This window comes from Corylus avellana, chromosome 10 (genome assembly GCF_965113065.1).
Source record: "Corylus avellana chromosome 10, dhCorAvel1.hap1.2, whole genome shotgun sequence".
NCBI classification, from domain to species: Eukaryota; Viridiplantae; Streptophyta; class Magnoliopsida; order Fagales; family Betulaceae; genus Corylus; species Corylus avellana.
Window position 1 is genome coordinate 13494596 of NC_142499.1, and position 14973 is coordinate 13509568.

Below are 14973 nucleotides of genomic sequence, written 5' to 3' on the forward strand. Positions count from 1 at the left end.
CTTTTGCCAAAAGTGTGTGTTATTAAAAGCATTTTTAAGCCCTTCAACCGCAATCTCAAACAGGCCTTAAGAGCATGTTTGAGATTGCTTTTGAGAAATTGAGCTTTTAAGTCAAAAAGTGCTTTTTGACAAAAGCTTCATTTTCATACTTTTGCCAAAAGTGTGTTTTTGTCATTTTTACGTTTTTTTTACCCTTAAAAGCGCTTTTAATTTTTTTACCAAAAAACTACATTTTTCTTCAAATGGACTTTTTGAGCGTTAAACATACTTTTATGCCCCTCAAACGCAATTCCAAACAGGCCCTAAATACTGTTTTCTCGGTTGGAAAACACTTCCGACAGAAAAAGTTTTTTTAATTTTCTTAAAATAATTTCTCTTTTTTAAAATCGTAAATCATTTTTCAAGGGACAAAAATTTCCTCCAAACCAGCCTGGAGGAAATATTCTCCAACTCATCTTTCTTGGTTATCGTTATCTTATTAACTTAGTATTATCATCTCTAATAGTTGATTATTGTTATCATTATATCAGCAGGAGTAGTGGAAGAATTGGGATGTCTATCATAATGTAGTCGTAGTCCATTAGGTTTCTCTTAGTTTTCTTGTAAGTAGAATCACGTTGGCAAGAAGTGGATTCATTGAATTATTTTGTCAAACAACTTTATTTTTGATGAACTCCTACCCTGAGTGGAGTGTTATCTAATAAATTTCCTTTCCTCAAGTGTCATTCATCCATAATTCACTACCCAAATCCACATAAGCCTTATCAACCCTACAGTCATAAGGAAAATAATAAAGGCACAACTTAAATATTAGCTTTGTGGGTGTGGGCTATATCATACTATCACGTGTGGCTTAGTTCCTAAATATTAATCTAATTTGAGATTTGATCATAATTCATATTAAAATTAACATTTGACGACTTATCTTTATTATTGCGAATTTGCAGCATTGTTTTGGAGCAGTATTGTTGTTGGGAGCAGATTTGCAGCATTTTTTTGGAGCAGTATTGATAGTACTATTGTTGGGAGCTTCAAGATATTTTGTAAGGAGAAACAATTCACACTCGAATGATTTCTACTTATTTTCCAATTAATTGCTTGTTTATTTGGATCGCTTTCGTGTTAAACAAGAAGCAAGCTTTTGTTAGATTAGGTGTGTTGGGTGACAGTTTAGTTTGATTCTATTGGCCACTTTTTAGTTGAATTTCTCGCAAGCATTGCCTATATATATTACAAGCCTAGAGTGTTCAAAAAGATTGCTAATGTGCATTACTTAAACTAACCATCAAATGTTAATTCCTCTACATCTAACATTGCAACTTATCGTTATGATAATATATATAATTAGGGAGTTTGAAATTTCTCTTCTTGATTGCTAAGTTGTACAATAAACTATATACCCTTATGAAGTTATATCTTTTAAGATTTCTTACTAACACTAATTCACACTTTTGCAATTTTAATCATAGTGCAATCTGATAGCATCATGTATCATTTTCCACATGAATTAAATGGTAAGTACATTAATCGATATTTTTGTTTCTATTTTCATTTCTCTCAAGAGCAGCGTCAACGGTCTTTCCAAAAATCATTTTCTCTTCACAATCGTCATGAGTTAGTTATGTCTACAAATAGTGATGCGTCCAGCGGCCGTCCACTATGTCGCTGTGGATTTGTTGCCTTTGTAAGGTATTCCTGAACAAATGAAAATTATAGTATAAAGTGGTATAGGTGTGAAAAGTATAAGGTATTGTTTGATATTCATTTTCTATGTCTAACTTTTTGGACCAATTTTATTTGGTTATGTCCAACTTTGACATTTCTTCCAATTTTTGTATATTGTAGCAAGTTGGTGACTGTGACTTCTTTCATTAGGCTGATAACGAAATGTCACTTTATGGAAAAAAATAATAATAATGCAGCGGTTGAAAGACATTGAAGAGCAAACTCGGGCAGAAGTTGTAGACTTGGGAAATTGTTGGTTATCGAACAAGCATATTACAAAACACTTGTGAAGAACGTGTTGCAGTCTAGGGATGAGATGTAGAAATCTATGGTAATGCATAACAATTCTACAGAAAACGATTTCCAGTTAAAGCAAAAGATGTATCAGGCTGTGTTGGATTTGATTATCTTGTTGGTGCTACTTTATGTTGGCGGTTACAATGGATCTAGTATTAATAAGTTGATGTTAAGATGAACTCATTCCCTGTATTAGCAGATACTTAACCCTAAGTCGTAATTTTTATTTTTTTGTGTTTTTGTCTTAATTGTGCTACTCCTTTGAGCCGAGCATTGTTGAATTTCTTGATTGCCATTTGTGAAATTTGTTACTTAGATGCAAAAGTAGACATGCAATTCTAGGCTCAACGACTTGCATTAAATAAGCAAGTTCGGTTAAGATACATATTAGATGGTCCTAAACAACAATAAAAAGAAGGGAAAACCTATCATAGTTAACATAAATTACTCCTCATTGGCGGTTTTCTACATGTGAGATGTCATTGCCTCTTGGACAATAATCATCATTTCCTTGCTTTTGGGGGTTCGGTTTGGTGGTTGTCCATGCGCTACGTACATAACGGGTGTCATTGTTGGTAATTGCACTACATCGATCAAATCTTGCCCGTAATGTGTCTTAAGGGCAACACGAAATAGTGGATCATTAGTACTGTAGTCTTTGCAAATGAAGTTGTGTACCGCGCAGCATGCAACCACAAATAGTCGCTGGTTCTCAATCGGATATGAATGCATATTCTCAAAGACAGGAAATCGGGCTTTCCATACTCCAAGAGTTCTTTCCACAACTGATTGTAATGAACAGTGCTGATGAGTGCCAAATATTGCATATTTGGACTCCTTAATTTGCATTTGTTAAGCCTTTAGCTCTATTATTTTCTGATGTTTTGGTTAGTTTTGGTGTTTTAGTGATTTGCAGGTTGTTAAGAGGAAAATGCGGCTTTAAGGTGATATTTGCAACTCATTTCATTAATTCTAATGATTAAGATACTTCATGGAGCATTGGCAGCAAATTAGGATCGAGTGATGATTCGCACTCAACGAGTCCCACTAAAAAGGCTATATATAGAGTTGTATAGCTCGGATTGAGGCAAATTTAGTGTCATTGAAAAGCTAACTCAAAGATCTACAAACTCATATTGCACAAGAATAGGCTAATTTCGACTGGAAGTGTGCTCGAGCGCACGTTTAGTGCGATCGAACACACTCGAGCCCTGCGCAACAGAAAACATGTTACCCGAGTGCGATCGAGCGCACTTGGCCAACTTGGTAGTGCTAAAACCCTAAAATTAGCTTATAAATATCATTATTTTTCATTGTAAACACCGGAGATGCGACGAGGGCGCTGTTCTTGTTCATTTTTCGTGTTTTCTGGGTTTTGGTAGCTTGGAACTCGAATTCTTTTGTAAGTTTTTAATTTTAATGAAGTAATTTAGTTTCTTTATGATTTCTTTTGTCATGAGAGGCTAAATCTTCAACTAAGGTTGAAGATGAAGCCTTGCTATTGATTAGTTTCATATTTTTATGTTTTATTTGAACAAATCCGTCGTTTAATGTAATGTATATTAATTTCAATTCAATTGTGTGACAAAATTGTAATTAATTGTTGCTTATAAATCGTGAAAACGTTGGATATTCGTTATGCTTCATCCAACAGATACATCGAATGATTTGATTGAGACTTATATCCATTGTGATTTATGGATATAGTGGATGATTTGATCTCAATTGGATATTCATTGTGATTTGTAATAGAGATGGATTCGTCGAATGATTCAATTGGTTTATAAAAAAACAATAGAACATATATAGGGTTTAATCGTTTGTCGGATGAATGAATGAAAATATGAGAATGTATGCTTTGATTTGGTGAGGTGAATTATAAAACCTTAGTCGTTTATCTTTTGATTTTTGATTTTATTTTATTTAGTTTATGTTTGTTTATTTTCAAAATTAAAATCATTCAGAACTAGGTTAAGATATAATTGATTTAGATAGAAATTAAATTTCATAAACACAATTCCCTGTGGATTGACCTCACACTTACACACACGCTATATATTGCACATGACTCGTGCACTTGCGAGTACAATTAAATTTGTACATCAAGTGCCTATCATTAAACAGTTATACTGCATTCTTCGGACGATGTCGACCACAACGAAATCTTGCAAATGGTATTGCTCGTTGCAATGTGGGGGTAAAAAGTCCTTGTAGCATCTATAGGCCGAGTCAACCAAGTAAAAGTAATCTGAAGATAAGCAAGTACAATATTATATCACATAGACATATCTCCGCATAGTACATTCGACCGGCATGGAAAAAAGAGCTGTGGGATCGTGGATAAACTCCAAGAAAATCCGCGAGTCATGGGTGCTGCCCTCCCAACCAACATAAACGTATGTGAAGCAAAGGTCGAAGTTAGTGATGCACATGACAGTCTGCGTTATTGTGGACTTATTACTTCTATAGGGCACAATATTCTCACATTGAACGCACGCTTTAATGTGAGTGCTGTCAATTGCCCCAATGCATTTCTGGTTACAACAGTATTACTGAAAAATTGATCAGATATATGACACAAAAGACAATACATATATACCATTTATTTACAAGTAATACAATATGTTATGCTATGGCGTACCGTAAACCATGAATAATAGCAGCTATTTCGTGCGACGTATCGATGAGGCATCTCCATCGTAGTTGGACGTATAACAGTTTTTCCAAGCCTGCACAGCGCTTTAGTCGTCCGATTATCGTAAACACCGTGTGCAATGATCGCTGTAGCCTATCCGCTACCATCCTTTGTGTGTGGCACTGTGCCATTACAAAGCAAAATGCCGCAACTTGCTTTATGATCTTAACATAGCGGCTGCTTTGTAAAAAGTCATTGTGTTTCAGTGTGTTACACAGTTTCAAGAAAGTCTCGGGCAACATATGAAATTGCTCATAGCATGTATTTGGGTTTGGATTGGTAAGCCCCCAGTTTACCCACATCGCGCTAGTCAGCTTAGAAGTCCTCTGTAGAATGCAAACCCTTACACATGGATGCATTAAATGGTGGTAGCATTCTTCTACAATCATGGTCATGCTCATCATCATTGTTGTCTGTGTTGGAAGCATCCGAGTCGGGCAATTCATCGATATTATCCGCCCAATGACGTGTATAACCAATGTTAGCATTAGACGGGTCAACTGCATACATGTCAATAGGACTACATTTAAATGAGATACATAACGTCACATCCTAGAAATAGCATTCATAAACGTCATCAGGCTATATTAATAACATGCAACCGGAAATTTAAAAGTAGAAAGTGAAACTAGGTTCATAACATTAAACATTAATGTTAAAAGGTTTCCTATTCCATAATAAGCATCCCTAACATAGTACGAACTACGCATACATAATACAATCAAACTAATTTAAGCGGTTAGAATAGTAAACTAGTCATTAGAAGCGGTCATAAAATACAACATAAAACAAAAGTTTCAATTGTCACTGGATGGATCCAAACTGTCTAGCCACTCACGTAGGCCTTTGTCACTCATTTTCAATAGTATCCTTGCCCAAGCCGGTTGGTTGAGCGTCTTGCATGCTCGCATATATTTTTTCAGAGGCAGTGACATTGCAACTGCTAACACATTGATTTTGTCCAAGAAATCTTCCTCAAGATACTGGCTGGCGGGGGGCTTGTAAGACTTACCATCGCCAGGTGACTGTTGGCCATCGCTAAGTTTACACCTCTATAACTAGTCCAACCTCAAGTAATCAAATGAGCTGCGCATCTCCTCCAAAATTTTCTCACCCTTGAATGAACGCTTGCTAGCGTGCGATGCCTGTAAATGAGAACCTTGCCTCTTGAATTTCCCTTTTCCTTTTGCCTTGTTAGCCGGCGCACATTGAGACTCAGTCAGGTCTATGATGGCCACAGGGTTGTTGAGATGGACGTCATTCTCTTCACAATCGCTGCTAGGGGGGATTGTGTGCTAGCATACCTCCACTTTCCAGTGGATGTTGAGCCTCAAAGATGTAGCATAGGTGCTTGTAGTTCACTAGGGGGCCATTTCGGATTCTGTAGTACTTGTTCAGAGTCTTTGTCTGAGAAAGAAGAGCAAACAAACGAAAAAGACACGATGAAAAACATAGACGGTCAGTAAGTACGTCAACTCGCATAAATAAGAAAATGTTAAACATAATGATAGTGGCATACCAATCGGAGGTATTCCCATTGTTCCAGAGTTCCTGTAACTGTCCCCAAACCATCATCTCACCCATAGCTAGTACCTGCCTTCTCTCGGACAAGTTCTGAGAACTTCACGTACAGCTCTTTAAGATGTTTAATTTTTCCCTCGACCTGTTTCACTGTGTAGACTGTGCCATCCATAAGTCGTCTATTTAACTTCTTCGTAATGCTCGGCACATGTTTCCCATAGGGCCGGCGAACTTCTTCTTGGCATTTACAAAGAATATGCACCAGGACATTCTCGTGCTCATGCTCCCATTTCACATTTGCCTGAGGGATGGAAAATTGTGGCGGGGATGGGGTTTGCATCACAGCCTTACGTGAAGACTTGTGGGGAGTGGTAAAGAATGACATCTACAAATATGTATATAAAATAGCACAACAATGTGCACAAATCATGTATGATACTTAGCTACCAACCACAATCAACACAAAACTAAACTTTTATGTAGACACTCGAATTAATATAGACGATTAATTGAACTGTGATAAGACATATTTACAATAAGCAGGAAAATAATTTAGGCACAAACAATTTAGAATTGAAGCAAGTTGTGGAGTGGTATAAAATAAGTAACCTACCTTGCAGTTGTTGGATTGTCGTTGTCTTAAGGAATACTCTCCGAACTGAAAATTAAACGAGTCCAACATTAATGATGAATAACCAAAAAGTGGAGGCATATTTAGTATAATTGATGAAATACCCTAATACCAAAAACAACACACACAAACACGAGGCTGTATAAAATTTATAAACACTATGCTATGTACCACCCAACTCACTCCAATGAGTAGCAAATAACAAACTTAACCAGGCTCATGGAAGTAAGAAAAAAGCAAAAATAGCCAAACAGAAGCAAAAAACAGTTACCATAAAAATATAGCTAAGAAAACAAAAAAGATAGACCCTTTTGATAGACTCAATATAGCCAATCAGAAGCAAACAAACAACAATATAGTAAAGAAGAATTTTAAGCTCTTTATTTATTTACTTATTCTTGTAAATAAATAAGCGATTGTGTTAAGGAAAACAACCATCCATACGTATACAATAGCGCAGGCAATTTCCCAGACAAAACATTGCAGAAAACTCCCAGGTTGGAAAAGAGACTAAAACCCCTTTCATGTGTTTACTTACAAAAAAATAAAAATAAAAATGCTTCATACTTATAACATAGTTGATACTGTGCTTATAGAGAAAGAACCTAATAACATTGACCGCATGCTTTCTTCTACATATTATTTTAAATTGATGGATCTACTTTGAATTTTAACATATTATGCAATTAAGTCAAAGATCATGTTTATTGATTCATTTTAATTTAGGATATATGTTTCAATTAGTAGCAGCAAGGCACGTACTTCATGTTCTTTATGCTATGCATGTGATTTTCTTACCACTTACACACTTGTAAGGGTGCAAAGGCGGTTACGGTTAGCGGTTAGTAGCAATAACTGTTAACCGTAACCGCTTTAACGGTTAGTAGATTTCACTAACCGCTAATCGCCTAGAGGTTAGCGGTTAACCGCCGGTTAACAGTTAGCGAAATAGATCACCGCCCACTAACCCCTTTTTTAAAATTTGGCTTTTTGGGCTTTCTTTAGGGTTTTTTGGGCTTTTTTTTACCCTCATTTTTTTTTCTTGTATTTCTGATATCTTCTTGGGCCCAATTGCTATAAAAAGAGCCCATATTGAAAAATCAAAAATATTTGACTCAAAATTTACATTTACTTGTACTTTAAAAAATGGGAAATTATATCTAAAATCCTTAGGTAAACGCGCCTTTATTAAAAACTTCCTGGATTTTTTTTTTTTTCGAAAATTTAGTCCTTGGGTCACTCGAAACTACTAGAAACTCCATACCGTTAATTTTTGCTAACTGCCGTTATTTGAATGAAACGAACCGTTTCACTTAAGTCCACCTAAGTGGAATTTTTGTATCCTACGTGTTCACATTGGACACGTAGGATATAAAACTGACCGTTTTGGACCATCCAAAACGGTGAGTTTTATATAACTTGAGGGCTTCTTTTTTGAAACCCTTCCATACGGACCATACGGATGCTACGAACCACCCGATACAACCAGCGGCAAGCCACCGACGCAGCAGACGCCACCGACCCAGACCCCGCCGGCGACAGAACCACCGGAGACTGAACCCACCGGCGACAGTACCCACCGTTTTGGACCATCAATTCCGGCGTCACTTTTCCGGCTAGGTTTCCGTCGATTCACAATATTTTGAATCGGAAAAATCTGGTTTCGACGAAGGTATTTTCCGAAATTTCTCTGTGGGTTTTGTTGATTGACTGAAATGGAAGCCTTTAATAGTTGTGTTTTGAATTTTCTTGTTGTGTTGGAAGCTTTTGGTCGAAACCCCATCCCCAACCATTTTTTGTCCAACATCTGTCGAATATTGCACTTTTGAGCCAATATTATTGTTGATTGGCAGTGGGTGTGGTCCACCTTGGTTGTGGTCCTGGAATGAGACAGTTGTTTTTTCGTGTGCACTGGCAAGTTGGTCAAGGGGGATTTTGTCGTGTTAGGCAGAAGGGATTTTATCAATTTTTTTTTATGTGGGGCTTAATTTCCTTCCATTTAATGTACAACTCAACTTGCTCAATATACTGTTAAAAAACAGAAAAAAAAAAAAAAAAAAAAAGTTGCTCAATATACAACTCACCGTGCTCATGTGCTCATTCTAGAAGGGTATGGATGTTCTGAATTTGGAGAAGTCAAATTAGGTGTTTAATTGATCTGTTATTTTAATATGGGATTTAATTTGGATGAGACATTGACAATGAAATAGTAATTTGAAGATGGTATATATATATACTGTTCTTTATATTTTAAATTTTTTTCCTTTCGTCGTTACCTCAACCACATTTTGCATTAAACAAAAGCTTTTATTATCTCATGAGCTGTCTTGTAGGATGAATTGTCTATATCCTCTTGTGATAGCTTTCCAATATGGGATTTAATCTCTCACGCTCACAAGTGTATATAATTGTACCTATATTCAACTACTTTGTTGGATTACATGCCCTCCATGCTATTGTGCATGCTAAATTTCATGTCAATCTGGTGGGATTTACTATAATCTAACACTTATTTATTTATAACCTTGTTTAAAATTCTTTTTTTTAAAAAACTTTATCTTTAACATTTTCAGATTGGACAGTTTCTAATCTCACATTCTCTTAATATTTAGCAAGCATGATGGACATGTATATTAATATAATGTAATGGTGACTTTGGCAAAATATTGATCCTATGGAAAGTTATTAAGAAGCAAATGTAACTTAAACCTGCTTCTTTTACCTATATTGATGAATTTTTGCATAATTTAAGGCATCGAATAGGTTAATGGTTCTTATAGAAAGAGAAATTTTTTACATGTATTGATGTATTTTTGCATAATTCAATTACATTGAGTAGATTAAGAGTAATGAAGCAATGGGGGCAATCCCACTACCTTTATTGCGATCCCAATGGGGCCGTCAAAGGTATGGGTGGCCCCCATTGGGATCGCAATAAATAAAATAAATAAAATAAAAAAATAAAGAAAGAAAGAAAGAAGGGAGAAGTTGCCATTTATGAGTGTATTGTATGCATTTGTTGATCTTTCCACATATAACAATGGGCGAAAAGTGCACTTTGCACCTATAACATGCATGTCCAAAAGTATATGTTTATTATTACTATAACGGTAGTTAGCAAAAATTAACGGTAAGGAGTTTCTAGTAGTTCCGAGTGACCCAATGACTAAATTTTCGAAAAAACAATACCCAGGGAATTTTTAATAAAAGCACGTTTACCTAAGGATTTTAGATATGATTTCCCTTATTACTATTATGTTTTGTCCTTTTTTCCCAAATGAATGGTTGTCAACTATGTCAACCTAACATCCAAAATCAGCTTAAGTTGGGCATCTTGAGTCCAAAACATGCACGTTATCTATTTCATGCAATAGATAGATATTATTGTTTTTGTGTTTTCTTATATGGACAAACATTTTTTCTTACACTCTTTTATATTTTTTCTTACACTTTTTTATATGTTTACAGATATGGCTGTCAATATAATCATGCACCACGGTGGGACAATGACCCATACCCCATTTAAATACATTGGTGGCGACGTCCATGAAGTGAAAGGCTATGATGTTGACTATTTTAGTATGTGGGAAGTCAAAGACTTGGTTCGTGACTTAGGATACATGAGCGATTTTAGATGTTGGTATAATGTCGGTGATAGTCCACATAATCAAGTGATATATTTAAATAGTGATGCAGACGTTGTAGATTTTGTAAATATTATGGCTGAGTACAGATCACAAGATGTTCATTTATATGTTGAGCATATGGTGGACAGTGCTATAATGGTAGAGGAGCATTTATTTCTTGAAGCTGTTGAAAGACAACATGGGGAAGGTGGTGGCGGGGTGGGTGAGATACCTAGTACTGCTCGGCATGATGGAGATGGAGAAGGTGGTGGTGGGGTGGGTGAGATACCTACGGCTCCCCGTCATGATGCAGATGCAGAAGGTGGTGGCGAGGTGGGTGAGATACCTAGGCCTCCCCTTCATGACGGAGATGGAGAAGGTGACGGGGTGGATGAAATACCTAGGGCTGAAGGTAGTATACTTATTTCTTATTTGTTAACTTAATTGTTTTTCAAATAATATATCATGAGAGCACTTAGCCTTCCCTTCCCGAATGACTAACAACAAATTTGATTATTTCTTTTAGGGATGGAGGACATACCTAATGCTGCACACCAAGATGGAGATGTACAAGGACAAGGTGGAGAAGGTGAAAATTCTCAATCAAGACATTTCAAAAGCCCACGAGTTAAAACTAAGGCTGCCCGTTCTATTACGCCATCCAAGAAACCAAGCGGGGAACCGACTACCAGCCGAGGAGGTACATACAAATTGAAATTGAGTTGGATTCTTATTTTATTTTATTTTTTTAGAAATAATATTCACCAGCAACTAACTTTATGTTGTCACGATTATTTATGGTTTATTATTAGTTGATTCTTTTGTTTTTGGTTTTTTATTTTAATTTTTGTATATATTTTTTCAGTAAGCTGAAGAAGAAGAAGACGGGTTGCTCAACCGGTTTTGCAGGACGAGGAAGACAATCCGAATGTGGGTGCAGACACCGTGCCCAAAACTGGTACAAAAAAAATGGACGTGGTGGTAGGCCACGGAAGAAGAAAGTGGAAGAGGATATTGATGAAGTTATCAAGGAGCTGTTGACTGACTTCGAAGCAACTGATGGCGAGGATGATGACCTTTTCTATGATGCTGATGAGGTCAAAAAAGAGAAGGATGGGACGTCCAAATGGTGGGAAAAAGTTGACATTAACATAGGTGAGAAAGGAGCCGATTTGGGGGATGAGGAATCTGATGATGAAAGTGATGGTCTTGCAAGTTTGCAAGAAAGTGACGCTGGCGAGGTTAGAAAAAAAAAGAAGCGGTATAGACAGTTCAATCTGAAACATGACTTGAAGATTCCAGTGACGTTTGAGTTTGGGGATCAATTTGCAAATTCAGGTTCATTCAAGATGGCACTGAAGACGCATGCTATGCAGAAAGGGTTTGATTACAACTACAAGCACAATGACACGAGTAGGGTGAGTGCAGTCTGTAAATTAGAGCATTGCTCATGGAGGATTCATGCCTCTACTGATGCTACCAGGACTTGTTTTCAAATTAAGACGTACTACCCGGTTCATATTTGTGGTAATCAGTACGAAAACTCCAGATGCGATGTTGAGTATCTTGTTCGTACTTATAAGAGGGACTTCAAGGATGACCCCACGTGGACACCATATGCATTGAAACAGAGGGTGAAGAGAGACCTTAACGTTGATGTTCCTATTGATCGTTGCTATAGAGCGAAGAAGGAGGCATTGCATCAACTTTTTGGTAGGCACTCTAAGCAATATCGCCTCACACGGCGATACGCAATGGCAATACTCAGCACCAACCCTGGTAGTAGTGCTTTTGTACACAGAGATGGAGCATTCTTTCAGAGGATGTATATTTGTCTTGATGCATGCAAGAAGGGGTTCATACATGGTTGTCGGCCCATAATTTGTTTAGATGCTTGTCATCTGAAGGGGGACTATGGGGGGCAATTGTTGTGTGCCATAGGCAAGGATAGCAACGACGATATGTTCCCCATTGCAATTGTTGTGGCCGAGGCAGAAACAAGAGATTCATGGCAGTGGTTTATTGCCATTTTATTGGAGGACTTATGCGGGCCAGATGGCGGACTTGGTTGGACTATAATGTCTGACAGACAGAAGGTATTTGGTGTAAAATACTATTTATGTTCTTATTGTATTATTTTATTCCTTTATGTTATTACATATAATTTAACATAAATTTATGTGTGTAGGGGCTTGGAATTGCAGTTGAGGCTGTGTTGTCACACGCTGAGCATCGCTTTTGTGTTCGGCACCTACATGCGAACCTCAAAGCGAAAGGCTACACAAGGAAAGCTATGAAGGATGAGTTGTGGGGGGCTGCACGTGCAGCCAATGTTTATGCGTTTGACCATCACATGCGGAATATAATGTCAATGGAGAAAGGTGCACACGATTACCTTAGTGGTGTACCTAAGGCATCATGGTCCAGACATGCTTTCAACTGCCAAACCAAAAGTGATATGTTATTAAACAACTTGGCTGAGAGCATTAACGCGTGGATTAAGGAAGCTAGGATTAAGCCTATACTGACTATGCTTGAAGAAATTCGTCTGTAAATAATGGCACGCTTCCAGCAGAAAAGGAATGGAATCCAGTCGACCCACTACACAATATGCCCAAAGATCCAGAAAAAATTGGAGAGGTCAAAAAGTGATGCAATGAATTGTATTATTCGGTGGCAGAATGAGTTGGAGTTTGAGATCGAGGACATATACGAGCCACGGCGTTTAGTCCGGTTAGATCATCGCACATGCACATGTGGAAGATGGCAGGTGAGTGGGATCCCTTGCTCACATGCTTGTGCTGCAATTTACATGCATAAACAAAAACCAGAGGATTATTTGGATGATTATTACAAGATGGACAAGTATATGCAGCTCGAGTTTATGGCATGGAAGGTCCGCAGATATGGCCAGCTCATGATCCATGCGATGAAATCCAGCCACCTATCATTAGAAGGGCTCCTGGTCGACCAAAGATTAGTAGGCGAAAAGCTGTAGATGAGCCGACTAACCCCTACAACCTAACCTGTAGTGGATATATCGTTAAATGTGAAAATTGTGGGGGTTTAGGGCATAATTATAAAGGTTGTCATTTACCTTTGAACCCGGACCGGAAGAGGTGGAAACCGAAGAAATATAAGCCGAAAAAAGATGCTGCTCAAGCACAAGTAAAACAAATACATTTTACAACATAAGGTTCATATTCCAAAATTTGTTAACTTAATTATTATTGTACAAGTAATATAATAATTATTGTTGATATTTGTCTGAATGTTTGGTTAAATTATTGTAGGGATCACAAGCTCAACCCCCACCAGAAGCAGAAGCCCACGGGTCATCACAGCGAAGTGTGCGTACACGTAGGGCTACTCAGTCACAGGTAAAATTCAATTTTTTTTTTTTTTATTAACAAAACTCTTATTTCCCGATGATTTCATAGCTACCTACTAATATCTGAAAGTTTGCTGAAATTGGTGTTGTAATTTAGTAAATTTGTCTGCGGTTTAGCATTACTGCTTGCTAACTTGTCATCTACATACTTTAAGGAGCTACTATAAATACTGTGGACCTTGTTGAATCTTCATATTTATGCTGCAATAGTTACATTGAAAGCAGTGAAATTTTAATTACTCTTGGAAGGGTATGTTGCGACATTTAACTTGAAAAGCTGGTTATTGAGATGTGATTTTGTCTTTGCTTATGTAATGGATGAACTCAGTAGCGCTATTTAGGATTGCATTGATGATACTTTAATGGAAGCTAACTCCACTTATCAGAAAAATAAAATCAATAAATAATGGGAGCTAACTCTAAGTTGGAAGTTTGGGAGGGTGCTTTAAGTTAAAGGTTAAGGAGGATTAAAATCTAGTATATGCAATGGAAGTTCAGTGTTGCACAGGTTATTTGGAAATGCTTCATAATCTTTGTTTTGTATTAGAAAATTTTCTATTTATAGAAGTGTTTGTACAAGTAATATAATAATTATTTGGAAATGCTTCATAATCTTTCCCTTTTCTTTTCTTTTTTTTTTTTTTTTTTTTTTTTTTAACGCATTTTTGGGATCCCAACATGAACCACAGGCAGAGGCAGAAGCCCACGAGTCATCACAGCAAAGTGTACATACACGTAGGGCTACTCAGGCACAGGTAAAATTCAAGTTTTTTTGTGGTTAAGAAAACTCTTATTTCACGATGATTCCCCCCCGCCCCCCCTTTTTTTTTAAACGCATTTTTTGGATCCCAACATGAATCACAGGCAGAGGCAAAAGCCCACAAGTCATCACAGCCAAGTGTACGTACACGTAGGGCTACTCAGTCACAGGTAAAATTCAAGTTTTTTTTTTATTATTATTATTAAGAAAACTCTTATTTCCCGATGATTCCATAGCTGCCCACTAATATCTGAAAGTTTGCTGAAATTGGTGATGTAATTTAGTAAATTAGTCTGCAGTTTTTTTTGTACTTAAAAAACTCATATA